This window comes from Phyllobates terribilis, unplaced genomic scaffold, assembly GCF_046119375.1.
Source record: "Phyllobates terribilis strain yellow unplaced genomic scaffold, ASM4611937v1 Scaffold_273__1_contigs__length_2535887, whole genome shotgun sequence".
Lineage (NCBI taxonomy): Eukaryota > Metazoa > Chordata > Amphibia > Anura > Dendrobatidae > Phyllobates > Phyllobates terribilis.
This window is the reverse complement of record NW_027363033.1, coordinates 318,558-337,090: the sequence shown is the minus strand read 5'-3', so window position 1 is coordinate 337,090 and position 18,533 is coordinate 318,558.

Sequence of the window (18,533 nt, the reverse complement as noted above, 5' to 3'; positions counted from 1 at the left end):
TTCAAACAGTCTTGTTAAGCTACTACGACCTCCACCACTTTTCCAAGGGGCATTAAAACCGTCTTGTTAAGCTACTGGGACCTCCACTTTTCCGAGGGGCATTAAAAGCATCTTGTTAAGCTACTGGGACCTCCACCACTTTTCCGAGGAGCATTAAAACCATCTTGTTAAGCTACTGTGACCTCCACGTCTCTTCCAAGGGGCATTCAAAGCGTCTTGTTAAGCTACTGGGACCTCCACCACTTTTCCGAGGGGCATTAAAAGCATCTTGTTAAGTTACTGGGACCTCCACCACTTTTCCGAGGAGCATTAAAACCATCTTGTTAAGCTACTGTGACCTCCACGTCTCTTCCAAGGGGCATTCTAACCGTCTTGTTAAGCTACTGTGACCTCCACGTCTCTTCCAAGGGGCATTCAAACCGTCTTGTTAAGCTACTGGGATCTCCACTTCTCTTCTGAGGGGCATTAAAAGCGACTTGTTAAGCTACTGTGACCTCCACCACTTTTCCGAGGGGCATTAAAAACGTCTTGTTAAGCTATTGGGACCTCCACGTCTCATCCAAGGGGCATTCAAACTGTCTTGTTAAGCTACTGGGACCTCCACGTCTCTACCAAGGGGCATTCAAACCGTCTTGTTAAGCTACGGCGACCTCCACCACTTTTTCGAGGGGCAGTAAAAGCGTCTTTTTAAGCTACTGGGACCTCCACCACTTTTCCGAGAAGCATTAAAACCGTCTTGTTAAGCTACTGGGACCTCCACTTCTCTTCCAAGGGGCATTCAAACCATCTTGTTAAGCTACTGGGACCTCCACGTCTCTTCTGAGAGGCATTAAAAGCATCTTGTTAAGCTACTGTGACCTCTACAACTTTTCCGAGGGGCATTAAAACTGTCTTGTTAAGCTACTGGGACCTCCACGTCTCTTCCAAGGGGCATTCAAACCGTCTTGTTAAGCTACTGGGACCTCCACGTCTCTTCCAAGGGGCATTCAAACCGTCTTGTTAAGCTACTTGGACCTCCACGTCTCTTCCGAGGGGCATTAAAAGCGTCTTGTTAAGCTACTGTGACCTCCACCACTTTTCCGAGGGGCATTAAAACAGTCTTGTTAAGCTACTGGGACCTCCACGTCTCTTCCAAGGGGCATTCAAACCGTCTTGTTAAGCTACTGGGACCTCCACGTCTCTTCCAAGGGGCATTCAAACCGTCTTGTTAAGCTACTGCGACCTCCACCACTTTTCCAAGGGGCATTAAAACCGTCTTGTTAAGCTACTGGGACCTCCACCACTTTTCTGAGGAGCATTAAAACCGTCTTGTTAAGCTACTGGGACCTCCACGTCTCTTCCAAGGGGCATTCAAACCGTCTTGTTAAGCTACTGCGACCTCCACCACTTTTCCAAGGGGCATTAAAACCGTCTTGTTAAGCTACTGGGACCTCCACCACTTTTCTGAGGAGCATTAAAACCGTCTTGTTAAGCTACTGAGACCTCCACGTCTCTTCTGAGGGGCATTAATAGCGTTTTGTTAAGCTACTGTGACCTCCACCACTTTTCCAAGGGGCATTTAAACCGGCCAGTTAAGCTACTGGGACCTCCACGTCTCTTCCAAGGGGCATTCAAACAGTCTTGTTAAGCTACTGGGACCTCCACTACGTTTCTGAGGGGCATTAAAACCATCTTGTTAAGCTACTGGGACCTCCACCACTTTTCTGAGGAGCATTAAAACCGTCATGTTAAGCTGCTGGAACCTCCACGTCTCTTCTGAGGGGCATTAATAGCGTCTTGTTAAGCTACTGTGACCTCCACGTCTCTTCCAAGGGGCATTCAAACCGTCTTGTTAAGCTGCTGGGACCTCCACGTCTCTTCTGAGGGGCATTAATAGCGTCTTGTTAAGCTACTGCGACCTCCACCACTTTTCCAAGGGGCATTAAAACCGTCTTGTTAAGCTACTGGGATCGCCACTTTTCTTCTGAGGGGCATTAAAAGCGTCTTCTTAAGCTACTGTGACCTCCACCACTTTTCCGAGGGGTATTAAAACCGTCTTGTTAAGCTACTGGGACCTCCACCACTTTTCCAAGGGGTATTAAAACCGTCTTGTTAAGCTACTGGGACCTCCACATCTCTTTTGAGGGGCATTAATAGCGTCTTGTTAAACCACTCTGAACTCCACAGCTCTTCCAAGGGGCATTGATATGTTGTTTTTAATTAACTCTAACCTCCACGACTCTTCGAACGGGCATTGCAGTTCCTCTTAATTTTTGGCAGCTTTTTCTTGGAAGGCATAAGCAAATACTATGGGAGACCCACTCCCCAATAATGGGAATAATGTTTGTAATATGCTGTACTGCATGGCTCTTGTAAGGGGCATTGCAAGCTCCTTCGTCCTAATTTTTGGCAGCTTTTGCTTGGAAGGCATAAGCAAAGACTATGGGAGACCCACTCCCCAATAATGGGAATAATGTTTGGAATATGCTGTACTGCATGGCTCTTGTAAGGGGCATTGCAAGTTCCTCCGTCCCAATTTTTGGCAGCTTTTGCTTGGAAGGCATAAGCAATGACTATGGGATACACACTCCCCAATAATGGGAATAATGTTTGTACTATGCTGTACTGTATGGCTCTTGGAAGGGGCATTAAAAGCCCCTCTTCCGAGGGGCATTCAAACCGTCTGGTTAAGCTACTGGGACCTCCACGTCTTTTCCGAGGGGCATTAAAACCATCTTGTTAAGCTACTGTGACCTCCATGTCTCTTCAAAGGGACATTAAAACAGTCTTCTTAAGCCACTCTGAACTCCACAGCTCTTCCTAGGGGCATTGAAATGTTGTTTTTAATTACCTCTAACCTCCACAACTCTTCCAACGGACATTGCATTTCCTCCTAATTTTAGTCAGCTTTTGCTTTTCAATGCAAAGGCGAATACTAAGGGAGACCCACTCCCCAATAGTGGGTAGAAGGTTTTTAGTATGCTGTAATCCACGTCTGTTTCAAGGGGCATTGCAGTTCCTCATAATTTTTGGAAAGCCTTCCATTCACTGTTTAGGCCAACATTGTACAGGAGACCCAGTTGCTATAAATGGAAAAAAACTGTTTAGTTAAGGCCCTCTGACCTCCATGTCATTTCCAAGGTACATTGGAGTGCCTCGAAATTTTTGGTAGGCATTGCACTCACTGTATGCCCTATAACTGTGTAGCCAAACCGCTCCTTTTGTTACAGAAACATATCCTACAAGACATATGTGGTTGACTGGCCTGATATTGATGTGAATGGTCCCTGTTCCTCCTGCTCTCCTTTGCTACCACCTCATCCATCATTCATCACCTGAAGCTTTGTTTTAACGGGAGTCATAGAACTGGGATAGTAGCAGGAAAACATCCAGCAATCCTCGGAGGAGGTAGGATATGCGCCAAAACGCTGACCACCTCAGGCCTTGCCGCTACTACATACATGCGCTTGCATTCCAACAAAACAAAGCAGATGCTAACTTGTATCATCATCATGGTCCTCACCTTGGCTCTCTCAACTCCCCTGATGGAGAAGCCAGGGCCCACCGGAGGAGTCTGGTTCTCTGGTGGGCTCGTCCAATGCTGCCCTAAAGCAGGCCAGGCTAAGAAAAGTGTGTGGGGGGATGTTCCAAGGAGAAATAGGGGCGGCTGGGGACCGTTTATGGACACCTGGCTGCCCCCAGGTGGCTGGCGACCGAGTATGGACACCCGGCCGCCCCCTGGCGGTTGGGGACCGAGTGTGGACACCCCGCCGCCGGGCGGCTGGGGACTGAGTATGGATACCAGGCCGCCAATGCTGCCATGACATGGTGGCCAGATTCCGCCTCCACATGCCTAAAAGGCCCAATTTCAAGTGCAAGCAAGCAGTATGGTATTGCAGCCTGGGGGTGGGTGGGTGGTTGGCTGCATATTTGCGCTTGCATTGCAAGGAATGGGGGAGGTACAATTGAACCCTGCCCTGGGACAAGAACTTGCACGGGGATAGTTGCAAGTCTGCATCTTCTGATGCGGCAAGGATGACTTCTGATGGGCACACTTTTAGGCAGTGACCGGGGAGTCAGAGATGCTTCCAGGGGTCTTCCCCATGCTGTCCCCATGTCTTTTCAGCACTGTATGCATGTGTCACACAGCACGTGGCCAGATAAGGTTGTAAAATGTTAAAATGACATTTCTCGGTGAATGCATTTGTCACGGTTGAAGCAATACAAAAGTGCAAAAACACATTAAAAATGCTACTTGTGAACATAGCCCAAGGTGTGGAGGAGTATTTTTTTTTTTCTGTTATTTATTTTACCTTATACACAAGTCTTTACCCTGGAAAGGAACTTCCTTAACATATTTCACAGGAAAGCAGTTTCAGTTTAGTTTTTGAACGTTTTATTGTGAGCCCTTAAAAGTGGCTTAATACCTCTGACCACGTTGTTGACAGAAGTGACCTGGGGGTCAGAAATGCTTCCTGGGGCGATCCCCATGCTGTCCCCATGTCATTTGAGCACTGCCACATTTTGGGCACTTGTTAGGCTTTTAAAAGACAGCCGGGGATGCCGCCGCGAAAATGCTCGGGTCTCCCATAGACTAACATTGGGCTCGTGGCTCAGGTCGAGCAACCGAGTATCATGGCGAGCTCGGCCCGAGCTTTGAGCACCCGAGCATTTTAGTGCTCGCTCTTCACTACTAAATACCCTTCATTATTTATTATTTTTGCACTTTGCGATTTACCCATTTACTTCCGGTTACTTGGGTATTTTGCTTGTCTTTGGTTTTTCTTTGTCTAGTGGCCTTGTGTGAACATGCATTTACATTTTGCATGCACATCAATTTATGTTTCAGTTCAGACTTCTAGGTTTTTTCTTTGTAGTTCAGTGTGCTTTAGTGCATATTAGGGTGTGGCCACCCTTTGTCTGAGCTGAAATGTTTATTCTGCCTCAGGTCTATGCTTCTACTAGGGGGTCAGTCTCTCTGCCCTTATCCATATGTACGTCACTTGACAAATGGTAAGGTTTTAATATTAGAGTTAGGATTGTCCCATAAGGGTTGCCGTGATGTGGCGGGATAGCTTTTACATTATTTTGATCAAAATTATGTTAACTAAATACCCTTCATTATTTATTATTTTTGCACTGTGCGATTTACCCATTTACTTCCAGTTACTTGGGTATTTTGCTTGTCTTTGGTTTTTCTTTGTCTAGTGGCCTTGTGTGAACATGCATTTACATTTTGCATGCACATCAATTTATGTTTCTGTTCAGACTTCTAGGTTTTTTCTTTATATGCTATATATGCTGTATGTGCGGGAAGGGAGCTTGTCTGTACACTGCTTGCTATGTGTGGGGGAGGGAAGCTGTTGGACAAAGAGGAGTCCTGCAAACATCCAACTAATGGCCCCCCATATATATTACAGGAAGGTAGGTCAAACCCAAGGATTTTTGCTGGAGCAGCCGACCATGTGCTGTGTATGGGGCCATCTCCCCCACACATATAACCACATTCATGTATATGGGGGAGTCGGGATGTGTTGTGTGGACAAGCGTCCGGTCTAAAGCTAACTAGTGGATGGGCATCTGAGACTAAGGCAAGTTATCATCCAGAAAGTCTTTCTCCAGCCTGCTGCAAAAATGCCGGATAGAGAAAGGCTTTTATCACCTAAGCCAGATCTCACTGGAAGGGAAGCAAGAAGAAAAAAGGAGAAATGTAAAATAAGACACAAGTCCAGACAGTTGTCATCCAAAACTTTATCTGGTATCGACCAAGAAAATTACAATCAGTAAAAGTATAAACCACATTTAGGAAAAACACAGATGAGCTGCGGGACCATCGCTTCTTCTTCTGGGACTTTTTGGCGGACAGGTTGCTCTGCTGTCGGAGGCCTTTCTTGTTCTTGGACTTCTCCTTCATGTGGATTCTGAAGACTAGGAGGCTCCTGAGGGTCCATCTCTCCTGCCGGCAGCTCAGAGTGACTTGGAGATATGTTTCCTTCAGTCCAGGAAAGCAAGAGAGGAAAAAGATGAATGTGATGTAATAACAAGACAAACCTAAAAAAAAAACATGTATAAAAAATCATGTAACTGCAAACTGCACAAAAATGACCCCAATAACGTAAGTGCTGTAGCATTAAAGAACCTGCAAAACGAGTGGTGTGAAAAGACCTGGGACTTGTCAGAAATATGTAATGTTTTGTCTAAAATGACAAAAAAAAAGAAAAGATTCAAGGGATCAGCAGCATTTTATAACAGGTAAAAAATATACAAATTTGTGACAAGTGATCGGTATTAAGTATTGTGGATGATAACCAGACGTTTATTTCAAATGAAGAGTTTAATGAACGTCTTGTATTCGGCCAATTGGAACCTTCCCGGAAATGTCTGCGCCGGTGATAAAATCTACTTACTAATAGAGCTCCCGACTGGACACAAAGAACTGCAGCTCATGGAGGAATGAAGCTTCTTTCCTTCTCAGCCAAGAACTTCTTATACCAGTCCCGTACGGCTTCTATCATGTGCTGATATCTAGCAAAAAGAGAAAAAATCAATTATAAACTAAATAAAATTTATTAAAGAAAAAAAAAACTCCTGCAAACATGAAGCATTTGTAGCAAAGCACAGCCATTATTTACACAGCACAATTGTTTTACTTTATTCTATATTAGTGGCCGCTCTGTGCAAAAACTTGTGGGAAATTACTGCAGCACTAATATTGTCCGTCCAGAGAGCACCCAAGTATTCCCCAATTTCTGACTCCACCGCCCGATTGCCCCCACAAGCACAATGCTGCTCCGCTGTCCCCTGCCTGGTACAGGCTCCTTTATAGGGTCCTTTCAGCTGTTGTTCACCAAGATGTGAAGTAATCCGAGTACAGGGTTTCCCATGTCTGAGTGCAGGGGTGGAGAGCAGAGAGGATCAGACAGGGACAGGCCCATACACAGACTGCTGGTATATAGAGGACAAATCTCGCTGAACAGCAGCTACAAGAAGCTTCTGGATGGGGGCAGTGGGGGTGAGACAGCACTTCAGCAACGTGTTTGGGAGAGAAGGAAGAAAATAAGCAAATGAAGAATATTTATAAAGTTCACAAGTCTGCAATGTGAGGAGGATAATTACATGAAGAAAACCCTCTAGGTGCAGCGTCGGCAACCAGAAAACCGCCCACGGTCCACCTGTGTCATCAGCGCCCCCCTGCTGGACCCCTAATCAGTTGTACTGCAGACTCAGATGATTGATAGTGACACTAGGTCAGCTCTTTCCCTATGGCGGCACTAGCTGACCATCCTGTGGATAGGACAGGTGCCGGATCATTCAGTCCTATCCCTCTTCCCCAACGTGAAGCAAAAATCCCTCTGACCAGACAAACATCACTCTGACCAGACAAACATCCCCCTGACCAGACAAACATCCCCCTGACCAGACAAACATCCCCCTGACCAGGCAAACATCCCCCTGACCAGGCAAACATCCCCCTGACCAGGCAAACATCCCCCTGACCAGACAAACATCACTCTGACCAGACAAACATCCCCCTGACCAGACAAACATCCCCCTGACCAGGCAAACATCCCCCTGACCAGGCAAACATCCACCTGACCAGGCAAACATCCCCCTGACCAGGCAAACATCCCCCTGACCAGGCAAACATCCCCCTGACCAGGCAAACATCCTCCTGACCAGGCAACCATCCCCCTGACCAGGCAAACATCCCCCTGACCAGGCAAACATCCCCCTGACCAGGCAAACATCCCTCTGACCAGGCAAACATCCCCCTGACCAGACAAACATCCCCATGACCAGGCAAACATCCTCCTGACCAGGCAACCATCCCCCTGACCAGGCAAACATCCCCCTGACCAGGCAAACATCCCCCTGACCAGACAAACATCCCCCTGACCAGGCAAACATCCCTCTGACCAGGCAAACATACAACCCCTTTTTTTCTTTCCCATTTTACTTGCTTTATTAATTTCACCTCCAACATTACTGACAACTCCAAGTTCAATAGTTTGATAGTCTCATCTCCTGCCTTTGTATGTGGAGGAGGCAATAAACCGCCGTATACATCCTAAACCTGTCACAAGGACTTTCTCTGCAACTCCCTACTCTCAGCTGTCCCCCTGTAACAATCCACCTTTTTCTCTTTCTCGCTCATACATTTCAGACACTTTATTAACATGTTAATCATATTTCCAAACTTACTGCATTCCACTTCATCTGATCATACATCACCGTTTAAAAGAATCACAATCACTTACTTGTCTGCTGCGGTAATTCTTGGATTGTTTTCTTGCTGTTGCTTGGTCTTATTTTGCTGTTTGCTGTCCTTAAACCACCATCTGTCGCACAGTGTCCACATCTTGTTCCACCGGGTCGCTCTTTTGATCCCTGCAACAACAGACACTATGCGAGTATGACTTCACATGTGACATTTCCAAGTCCCTTGACCATTGTGGTGCCAATGGAGTACCCCATTTCTCGTTATCATGCCACCGAAGCACACCATTTCCCGCTAGCATGCCACCGTAGCACACCTTTTCCCGTTAGTATGCCACCGGGCACACCTATTCCCGTTAGCATGCCATCGGAGCACACCTATTCCCGTTAGCATGCCACCGGAGCACACCTTTACCATTAGCATGTGACCGCAGCACACCTTTACCGTTAGAATGCCACTGGAGCACACCTTTACCATTAGCATGCCACCGGAGCACACCTTTTCCCGTTGGCTTGCCACCGGAGCACGCCACTTTCCCGTTGGCTTGCCACCGGAGCACGCCACTTTCCCGTTGGCTTGCCACCGGAGCACGCCACTTTCCCGTTGGCTTGCCACCGGAGCACGCCACTTTCCCGTTGGCTTGCCACCGGAGCACGCCACTTTCCCGGTGGCTTGCCACCGAAGCACGACACAGTCCCGTTGGCTTGCCACCGGAGCACGCCACAGTCCCGTTGGCTTGCCACCGGAGCACGCCACAGTCCCGTTGGCTTGCCACCGGAGCACGCCGCTTTCCCGTTGGCTTGCCACCGGAGCACGCCACTTTCCCGTTGGCTTGCCACCGGAGCACGCCACTTTCCCGTTGGCTTGCCACCGGAGCACGACACTTTTCCGTTGGCTTGCCACCGGAGCACGCCAATTTTCCGTTGGCTTGCCACCGGAGCACGCCACTTTCCCGTTGGCTTGCCACCGGAGCACGCCACAGTCCCGTTGGCTTGCCACCGGAGCACGCCACAGTCCCGTTGGCTTGCCACCGGAGCACGCCACTTTCCCGTTGGCTTGCCACCGGAGCACGCCACTTTCCCGTTGGCTTGCCACCGGAGCACGCCACTTTCCCGTTGGCTTGCCACCGGAGCACGCCACTTTCCCGTTGGCTTGCCACCGGAGCACGCCACTTTCCCGCTGGCTTGCCACCGGAGCACGCCACAGTCCCGCTGGCTTGCCACCGGAGCACGCCACAGTCCCGTTGGCTTGCCACCGGAGCACGCCACTTTCCCGTTGGCTTGCCACCGGAGCACGCCACTTTCCCGTTGGCTTGCCACCGAAGCACGCCACTTTCCCGTTGGCTTGCCACCGGAGCACGCCACTTTCCCGTTGGCTTGCCACCGGAGCACGCCACTTTCCCGTTGGCTTGCCACCGGAGCACGCCACTTTCCCGTTGGCTTGCCACCGGAGCACGCCACTTTTCCGTTGGCTTGCCACCGGAGCACGCCACTTTCCCGTTGGCTTGCCACCGGAGCACGCCACAGTCCCGTTGGCTTGCCACCGGAGCACGCCACAGTCCCGTTGGCTTGCCACCGGAGCACGCCACAGTCCCGTTGGCTTGCCACCGGAGCACGCCACAGTCCCGTTGGCTTGCCACCGGAGCACGCCACAGTCCCGTTGGCTTGCCACCGGAGAACACCACTTTCCCGTTGGCTTGCCACCGGAGCACGCCACTTTCCCGTTGGCTTGCCACCGGAGCACGCCACTTTCCCGTTGGCTTGCCACCGGAGCACGCCACTTTCCCGTTGGCTTGCCACCGGAGCACGCCACTTTCCCGGTGGCTTGCCACCGAAGCACGCCACAGTCCCGTTGGCTTGCCACCGGAGCACGCCACAGTCCCTTTGGCTTGCCACCGGAGCACGCCACTGTCCCGTTGGCTTGCCACCGGAGCACGCCACTTTCCCGTTGGCTTGCCACCGGAGCACGCCACTTTCCCATTGGCTTGCCACCGGAGCACGCCACTTTCCCGTTGGCTTGCCACCGAAGCACGCCACTTTCCCGTTGGCTTGCCACCGGAGCACGCCACTTTCCCGTTGGCTTGCCACCGGAGCACGCCACTTTCCCGTTGGCTTGCCACCGGAGCACGCCACTTTCCCGTTGGCTTGCCACCGGAGCACGCCACTGTCCCGTTGGCTTGCCACCGGAGCACGCCACTGTCCCGTTGGCTTGCCACCGGAGCACGCCACTGTCCCGTTGGCTTGCCACCGGAGCACGCCACTTTCCCGTTGGCTTGCCACCGGAGCACGCCACTTTCCCGTTGGCTTGCCACCGGAGCACGCCACTTTCCCGTTGGCTTGCCACCGGAGCACGCCACTTTCCCGTTGGCTTGCCACCGGAGCACGCCACTTTCCCGTTGGCTTGCCACCGGAGCACGCCACTTTCCCGTTGGCTTACCACCGGAGCACGCCACTTTCCCGTTGGCTTGCCACCGGAGCACGCCACTTTCCCGCTGGCTTGCCACCGGAGCACGCCACTTTCCCGCTGGCTTGCCACCGGAGCACGCCACTGTCCCGCTGGCTTGCCACCGGAGCACGCCACTGTCCCGCTGGCTTGCCACCGGAGCACGCCACTTTCCCGCTGGCTTGCCACCGGAGCACGCCACTTTCCCGCTGGCTTGCCACCGGAGCACGCCACTTTCCCGCTGGCTTGCCAGCGGAGCACGCCACTTTCCCGCTGGCTTGCCACCGCAGCACGCCACTTTCCCGCTGGCTTGCCACCGGAGCACGCCACTTTCCCGCTGGCTTACCACCGGAGCACGCCACTTTCCCGCTGGCTTGCCACCGGAGCACGCCACTGTCCCGCTGGCTTGCCACCGGAAGCACGCAACTTTCCCGCTGGCTTGCCAAGGGAGCACGCCATCATCCATTTAATAAAATGGGCCACACTTAGCTTTTTCTTTTATATAATGGGCCCATATAGTTTTTCATTGAATATATTGGGCCCTACATAACCTTACATGTAATATATATAATCGTCTTATCATGTCTGTCTGTCTGTCCTTCTGTCCAGGAAGTCCTGCGTCGCTGATTGGTCCGACCGTGGTCAATCAGCGACGTGGGATTTCAGAAAAAGATGGCGGCCATTAGCAGCTCATCTGCCGCACGGAGGTCAGCGGCGATGTAGCCGGGAGATGACCGGCTAGGCCGGTCAACTCCCGGTTGCTCGCAGCAGAAGTACCCCGACCAGCGGCGCCGCTGACCTCCATGCGGCTACCGTCGGGAGATCAGCGGTTAGGGCCGCTGATCTTCCGACGGAAAGTGTGAAGGGAGGATCGGGGAGCGGCGCCACCGGTCCGGATACTTCTGCTGCGAGCAGCCGGTCATTTCCCGGCTGCTCGCAGTGGAAGTACCCGCACAGGCAGCGCCGCTCCCCTGTCCTCACTAATACGATTCGGCGGCCACGACCAATCAGCGATATTGGCTCCAAATTTAAACACCGCTCTGCACAGAGGTCAGTGGCGATGCAGCCGGTCATCTCCCGGCTGCTTGCAGCAGAAGTACCCTGACCTGCGGCGCCGCTGACCTCCATGCGGCTACCGTCGCTAGATCAGCGGCTAGGGCCGCTGATCTCCCGACGGCAAGTGTGAAGGGAGGACCGGGGAGCGGCGCCGCCGGTTGGGATACTTCTGCTGCGAGCAGCCGGTCATCTCCCCGGTTCTCACTAATACGATTCGCTGATTGGTCGCGGCCGCCAGCCGAGACCAATCACCGGTTTTGGCGCCAAATTTAAACATGCTCTCCGGTCCTCACTAACACGGTTCGCTGATTGGTCGCGGCCGGCCGCATACATATTCTAGAATACCCGATGAGTTAGAATCGGGCCACCATCTAGTTTAATATAATGGGCCACAAATTGCCTTCTAGTTATTACAAGAGGTCCTGCATAGTCTTCCATTTATTTTAATAGGCCCCATATAACCTTTCAGCATCTGAAACAACGGATACTGAAAGCCTGTGCTAGCATTTCTTCTGCGGTGTTGGTATCAGTGTGTCAAGAGTGGGAGAAGAGGGTTGCATTGACAATCCAACACAATGGGCAGCACTTTAAACACATTTTATAAGTGGTCATAAACTTGTAAAAAATTCATGAAAGAATAAAGTTATGTTAAAACCAAGCACACCATTGTATTTTCTTATGAAATTCTCAATGAGTTTGATGTGTCACATCACCCTCTTCCCATTGAAAAAAATAAAGTTAGATCCAAAATGGCCGACTTCAAAATGGCCGCCATAGTCACCACCCATCTGGAAAAGTTTCCCCCTCCCATATACTAATGTGCCATAAACAGGAAGTTGACATCACCAACCATTCCCATTTAATTTAGGTGTATCCATATAAATAGCCCACCCTGTATTATTACCATTTTTATTATTGCTGTACATACTGTAGCTTTTCATTTAATTTATTGGGCCCCATATAGGCTTCCATTTAATATAATGGGCCCCACATAGCCTTCCATTTAATTTAATGGGGTCCACATAGCCTTCCATTTAATTTAATGGGGTCCACATAGCCTTCCATGTTATTTAATGGGACCCACATATGTTTTTATTTAATATAAAGAGCCCCACATAAGCCCCTAATTAATATAATGGGCCCCACCTTGCTTTCCATATAAAATAATGGGTCCCACATAGCCCTCCCTTTTGTTATGATGAGCCTTACATATCACACCATTTCCCGATGATCTGCCACCGAAGTACACCATTGGCTGCTGGGGTGCCACTGGAACACACTCTTTACAGTTGGGTTGCTAACAGAGCACACCTTTCACCATTAGCATGCCACCGGAGTACACTTTTTGCCACTGGCATGCCACTGAAGCACACCCTTTACCATTGGAGTACCATCGGGCACACCCTTTACCGTTGGTGTGCCATCGGAGAACTCTATTTCCCGTAGGCCTACCAGAGGGGCCCAATATGTGACCTTTTTTGCTTACCACCGGGGCACCCATCTTGGGCTTTTTAGCTTCCACCGGGGTGCACTCTTTGGCCTTTTAGCTTACCACCGGGGCACCCAACTTGGGCTTTTTAACTGCGACCGGGGTACACTCTGACCATTTTGCTTACCACCGGGGCACTCATTTTAGGCTTTTTTAGCCTGCCACCGGGGTGCACTTTTTGGCCTTATTGCTTACCACTGGGGCGCACTCTAGGGCTTTTTAGCCTACCACCAGGGTACATTCTTTGGCCTTATTGCTTATCACTGGGGTGCACTCTAGGGCTGCTCAGTCTGCCACCAGAGTCTACTCTTTGGCCTTTTTGCCATTGGTGTGCCACCAGAGCACACCCTATGACGTTGGAGTGCCACCGGAGCACACCCTTTACCTTTGGAGTGCCACCGGAACACACAATTTGCCATTGGCAAAAGTATAATGGACCCCCACATAGAATTCTATAAAGTATAATGGCCCCCACATAGCCCTCTATATAGTATAATGAGCCGCACATTGCCTTCCATGTACTATAATTTAATTTATTGGGCTCCACATAGCTTTTCATTTAATTTATTGAACCCCACATAACCGTTAATTTAATATAATAGGCCGCACTGGACTCCATTTAATATATTGGACCTGACATAGCCTTCCATTTAATAAAATGGGGCCAAAATATCCCTCTATTTAATATAATGGGCACCAAAAAGCCTTCCATGTTTTATATTGGACACCACATAGCCCTCTATTTAATACAATTGGCCCCACTTAACCTTCCATTTAAAATATTGGGCCCCACATAGCTTTACATTTAATTTACTGGGCTCCATATAGGCTTCCATTTAATATAATGGGCCCCACATAACCCTCCATTTAATATAATGGTCCCCACATTGCCTTCCATTTATTATAATGGAGCCAAGATACATCTCTATTTAATATAATGGACAAAACACAGGCTTCCATTTAATATAATTGGCGCTACATAGCCCTTTATTTGATAAATGCGCCTCACATAGCCCTCCATATAATATTATGGGCCCCGCAACGCTTTCCATTTAATTTAATAGGCCTCACATAGCCCTCAATTTAATACAGAGGGCCCCACAAAACCTTCCAGATAACATAGTGGGCCCCAATATAGCTTTCTTTTTAATGTATTGGTCTCCACATAGCTCTCTATTTAATATAATGGGCCTCACATAGCCTTCCATTAAATATCATGGGCCCCATATAGAATTGATCATATACGTAGATGTCCCTTTAAGATAACGGGCCCCACATAGCTTTCCCTTTAATATAATGGGCCCCACATAGATTTTATTATTATATAATGGGCCCCACATAGCTTTCCCTTTAATATAATGGGCCCCACATAGCTTTCTCTTTAATATAATGGGCCCCACATAGCTTTCCCTTTAATATAATGGGCCCCACATAGTTTTCTCTTTAATATAATGGGCCCCACATAGCTTTCTCTTTAATATAATGGGCCCCACATAGCTTTCTCTTTAATATAATGGGCCCCACATAGCCATCCATTTAATATAATGGGCCCTACGTAGATGTCCCTTTAAGATAACGGGCCCCACATAGCTTTCTCTTTAATATAATGGGCCCCACATAGCTTTCCCTTTAATCTAATCTTTAATATAATGGGCCCCACATAGCTTTCCCTTTAATATAATGGGCCGCACATAGCTTTCCCTTTAATATAATGGGCCCCACATAGCTTTCTCTTTAATATAATGGGCCCCACATAGCTTTCCCTTTAATATAATGGGCCCCACATAGCTTTCTCTTTAATATAATGGGCCCCACATAGCTTTCTCTTTAATATAATGGGCCCCACATAGCTTTCTCTTTAATATAATGGGCCGCACATAGCTTTCTCTTTAATATAATGGGCCCCACATAGCTTTCTCTTTAATATAATGGGCCCCACATAGCTTTCCCTTTAATATAATGGGCCCCACATAGCTTTCTCTTTAATATAATGGGCCCCACATAGCTTTCTCTTTAATATAATGGGCCCCACATAGCTTTCTCTTTAATATAATGGGCCCCACATAGCTTTCCCTTTAATATAATGGGCCCCACATAGCTTTCTCTTTAATATAATGGGCCCCACATAGCTTTCTCTTTAATATAATGGGCCCCACATAGCTTTCTCTTTAATATAATGGGCCCCACATAGCTTTCCCTTTAATATAATGGGCCCCACATAGCTTTCTCTTTAATATAATGGGCCCCACATAGCTTTCTCTTTAATATAATGGGCCCACATAGCTTTCCCTTTAATATAACGGGCCCCACATAGCTTTCCCCTTAATATAATTGGCCCCACATAGCTTTCCCTTTAATATAATGGGCCCCACATAGCTTTCTCTTTAATATAATGGGCCCCACATAGCTTTCTCTTTAATATAATGGGCCCCACATAGCTTTCCCTTTAATATAATGGGCCCCACATAGCTTTCTCTTTAATATAATGGGCCCCACATAGCTTTCTCTTTAATATAATGGGCCCACATAGCTTTCCCTTTAATATAACGGGCCCCACATAGCTTTCCCCTTAATATAATTGGCCCCACATAGCTTTCCCTTTAATATAATTGGCCCCACATAGCTTTCCCTTTAATATAATGGGCACCACATAGATTTATTATAATATAATGGGCACCACATAGATTTATTATAATATAATGGGCCCCACATATCGGTCCCTTTAATGTTATGGACCGCACATAGATTTATTATAATATAATGGGCCGCACATAGATTTATTATAATATAATGGGCCCCACCTAACCCTCCAGTTTATACACTGCAGTCGCTCTCTTTCTTCTCTTCTTTACCTAGTCCAGTCTTTCGTGACGACTTCCCGCCATGATTCGTCTTTGCAGTTTGCTGTCCAGGTTTCGGCTGCTCCGCACTTTTCAGCAGATCACCGCACTCCTGAAAAACAAAAATGTTACAAATATAAGCGACTTAAATAAATAATGCCGCCCACTGTGCCACCAAATGCAAATATGTGCCACACTGTGCCCATGAGTATATCATTCACCGCAATGAAGTCTGCTCCACTGAGAATATAAATCAGTCACTAGCTTGTGCCCCCGTTATAAATAGTGTTGAGCGAGCACTAAAATGCTCGGGTGCTCGAAGCTCGGCTCGAGCTCGCCGTGATACTCGGGTGCTCGACCTGAGCAACGAGCCCATGTTAGTCTATGGGAGACCCGAGCATTTTTGCGGAGGCACCCCCGGCAGTCTGTAGAAAGCCTAAAAAGTGCCCAAAATGATAGTGACAGTGCTCAGATGACATGGGGACAGCATGGGGATCGCCCCAGGAAGCATTTCTGACCCCCAGGTCACTGTTGTCAACAACGTGGTCAGAGGTATTAAGCCACTTTTACAGGCTCATAAGAAAATGTTCAAAAACGAAAGTGAAACTTTTTTCCTGTGAAATATGTTAAGGAATTTCTTTTCCAGGGTAAAGACTTGTGTATAAGGTAAAATAAATAACCAAAAACAAAAATACTCCTCCACACCTTGGGCTATTTTCACAAGTAGCATTTTTTATGCGTTTTTGCACTTTTGTATTGCTTTCAACTGTGACAAATGCATTCACCGGGAAATGTCATTTTAACATTTTACAACCTTATCTGGCCATGTGCTGTGTGACACATGCATACAGTGCTGAAAAGACATGGGAACAGCATGGGGAAGCATCTCTGACTCCCAGGTCACTGCCTAAAAGTGTGCCCATCAGAAGTGATCCTTGCCGCATCAGAAGATGCAGACTTGCAACTATCCCCGTGCAAGTCCTTGTCCCAGGGCAGTGTTCAATTGTACCTTCCCCATTCCTTGCAATGCAAGCGCAAATATGCAGCCAACCACCCACCCACCCCCAGGCTGCAATACCATACTGCTAGCTTGCACTTGAAATTGGGCCTTTTAGTTTTGAGGAGGCCGAAGCTGGCCACTACCTCATGGCTGCTTCGGCAGCGAGGTATCCATACTCAGTCCCCAGCCGCCCGGCGGCCGGGTGTCCACACCTGGTCCCCAGCCGCCTGGGGGCGGCGGGGTGTCCATAGACGGTCCCCAGCCACCCCGATTTCTCCGCGGAACATCCCCACACACTTTTCTTAGACTGGCCTGCTTTAGGGCAGCATTGGACGAGCCCACTAGAGAACCCGACTCCATCAGGGGAGGTGAGAATGCCAAGGTGAGGAGCATGATGATGATAGAAGTTAGCATCTGCTTTGTTTTGTTGGAATGCAAGCATAAGTGTGCAACCTGCCACCAACCCACCCCGAGGCTGCAATACCATACTGCTAGCATGCGTGCACTTGAAATTGGGCGTTTTAGGCATGTGGAGGCCAGAGCTGGCCACTACCTCATGGCTGCTTCGGCAGCGAGGTATCGATACTCAGTCCCCAGCCGCCCGGCGGCCGGGTGTCCATGCTCGGTCCCCAGCCGCCAGGGGGCGGCCGGGTGTCTACACTCGGTCCCCAGCCGCCCCGCGGCCAGGTGTCCATAAACGGTTCCAAGCCGCCCCGATTTCTCCGCGGAACATCCCCACACACTTTTCTTAGACTGGCCTGCTTTAGGGCAGCATTGGACGAGCCCACCAAAGAACCCGACTTCTCCGGTGGGCCCTGGCTTCTCTATCAGGGGAGTTGAGAGTGCCAAGGTGAGGAGCATGATGAGGATGATAGAAGTTAGCATCTGCTTTGTTTTCAAGGAATGCAAGCGCATGTATGTAGTAGCGGCTAGGCCTGAGGTGGTCAGCGTTTTGGCGCATATCCTACCTCCTCCGAGGATTGCTGGATGTTTTCCTGCTACTATCCAAGTTCTATGACTCTCGTTAAAACAAAGCTTCAAGTGATAAATGATGGATGAGGTAGTGGCAAAGGAGAAAGAGCAGGAGGAACAGGGACCATTCACATCAATATCAGGCCAGTCAACCACATATGTCTTGTAGGATATGTTTCTGTAACAAAAGGAGCGGTTTGGCTACACAGTTATAGGGCATACAGTGAGTGCAATGCCTACCAAAACTTTTGAGGCACTCCAATGCCCCTTGGAAATGACATGGAGGTCAGAGGGCCTTAACTAAACCTTTTTTTCCATTTATGGCAACTGGGTCTCCTGTGCACTGTTGGCCTAAGCAGTGAATGGAAGGCTTTCCAAAAATTATAAGGAACTGCAATGCCCCTGGAAACAGACGTGGATTACAGCGTAATAAAAACCTTCTACCCATTATTGGGGAGTGTGTCTCCCTTAGTTTTCACCTTTGCATTGAAAAGCAAAAGCTGATTAAAATTAGGAGGAAATGCAATGTCCGTTGGA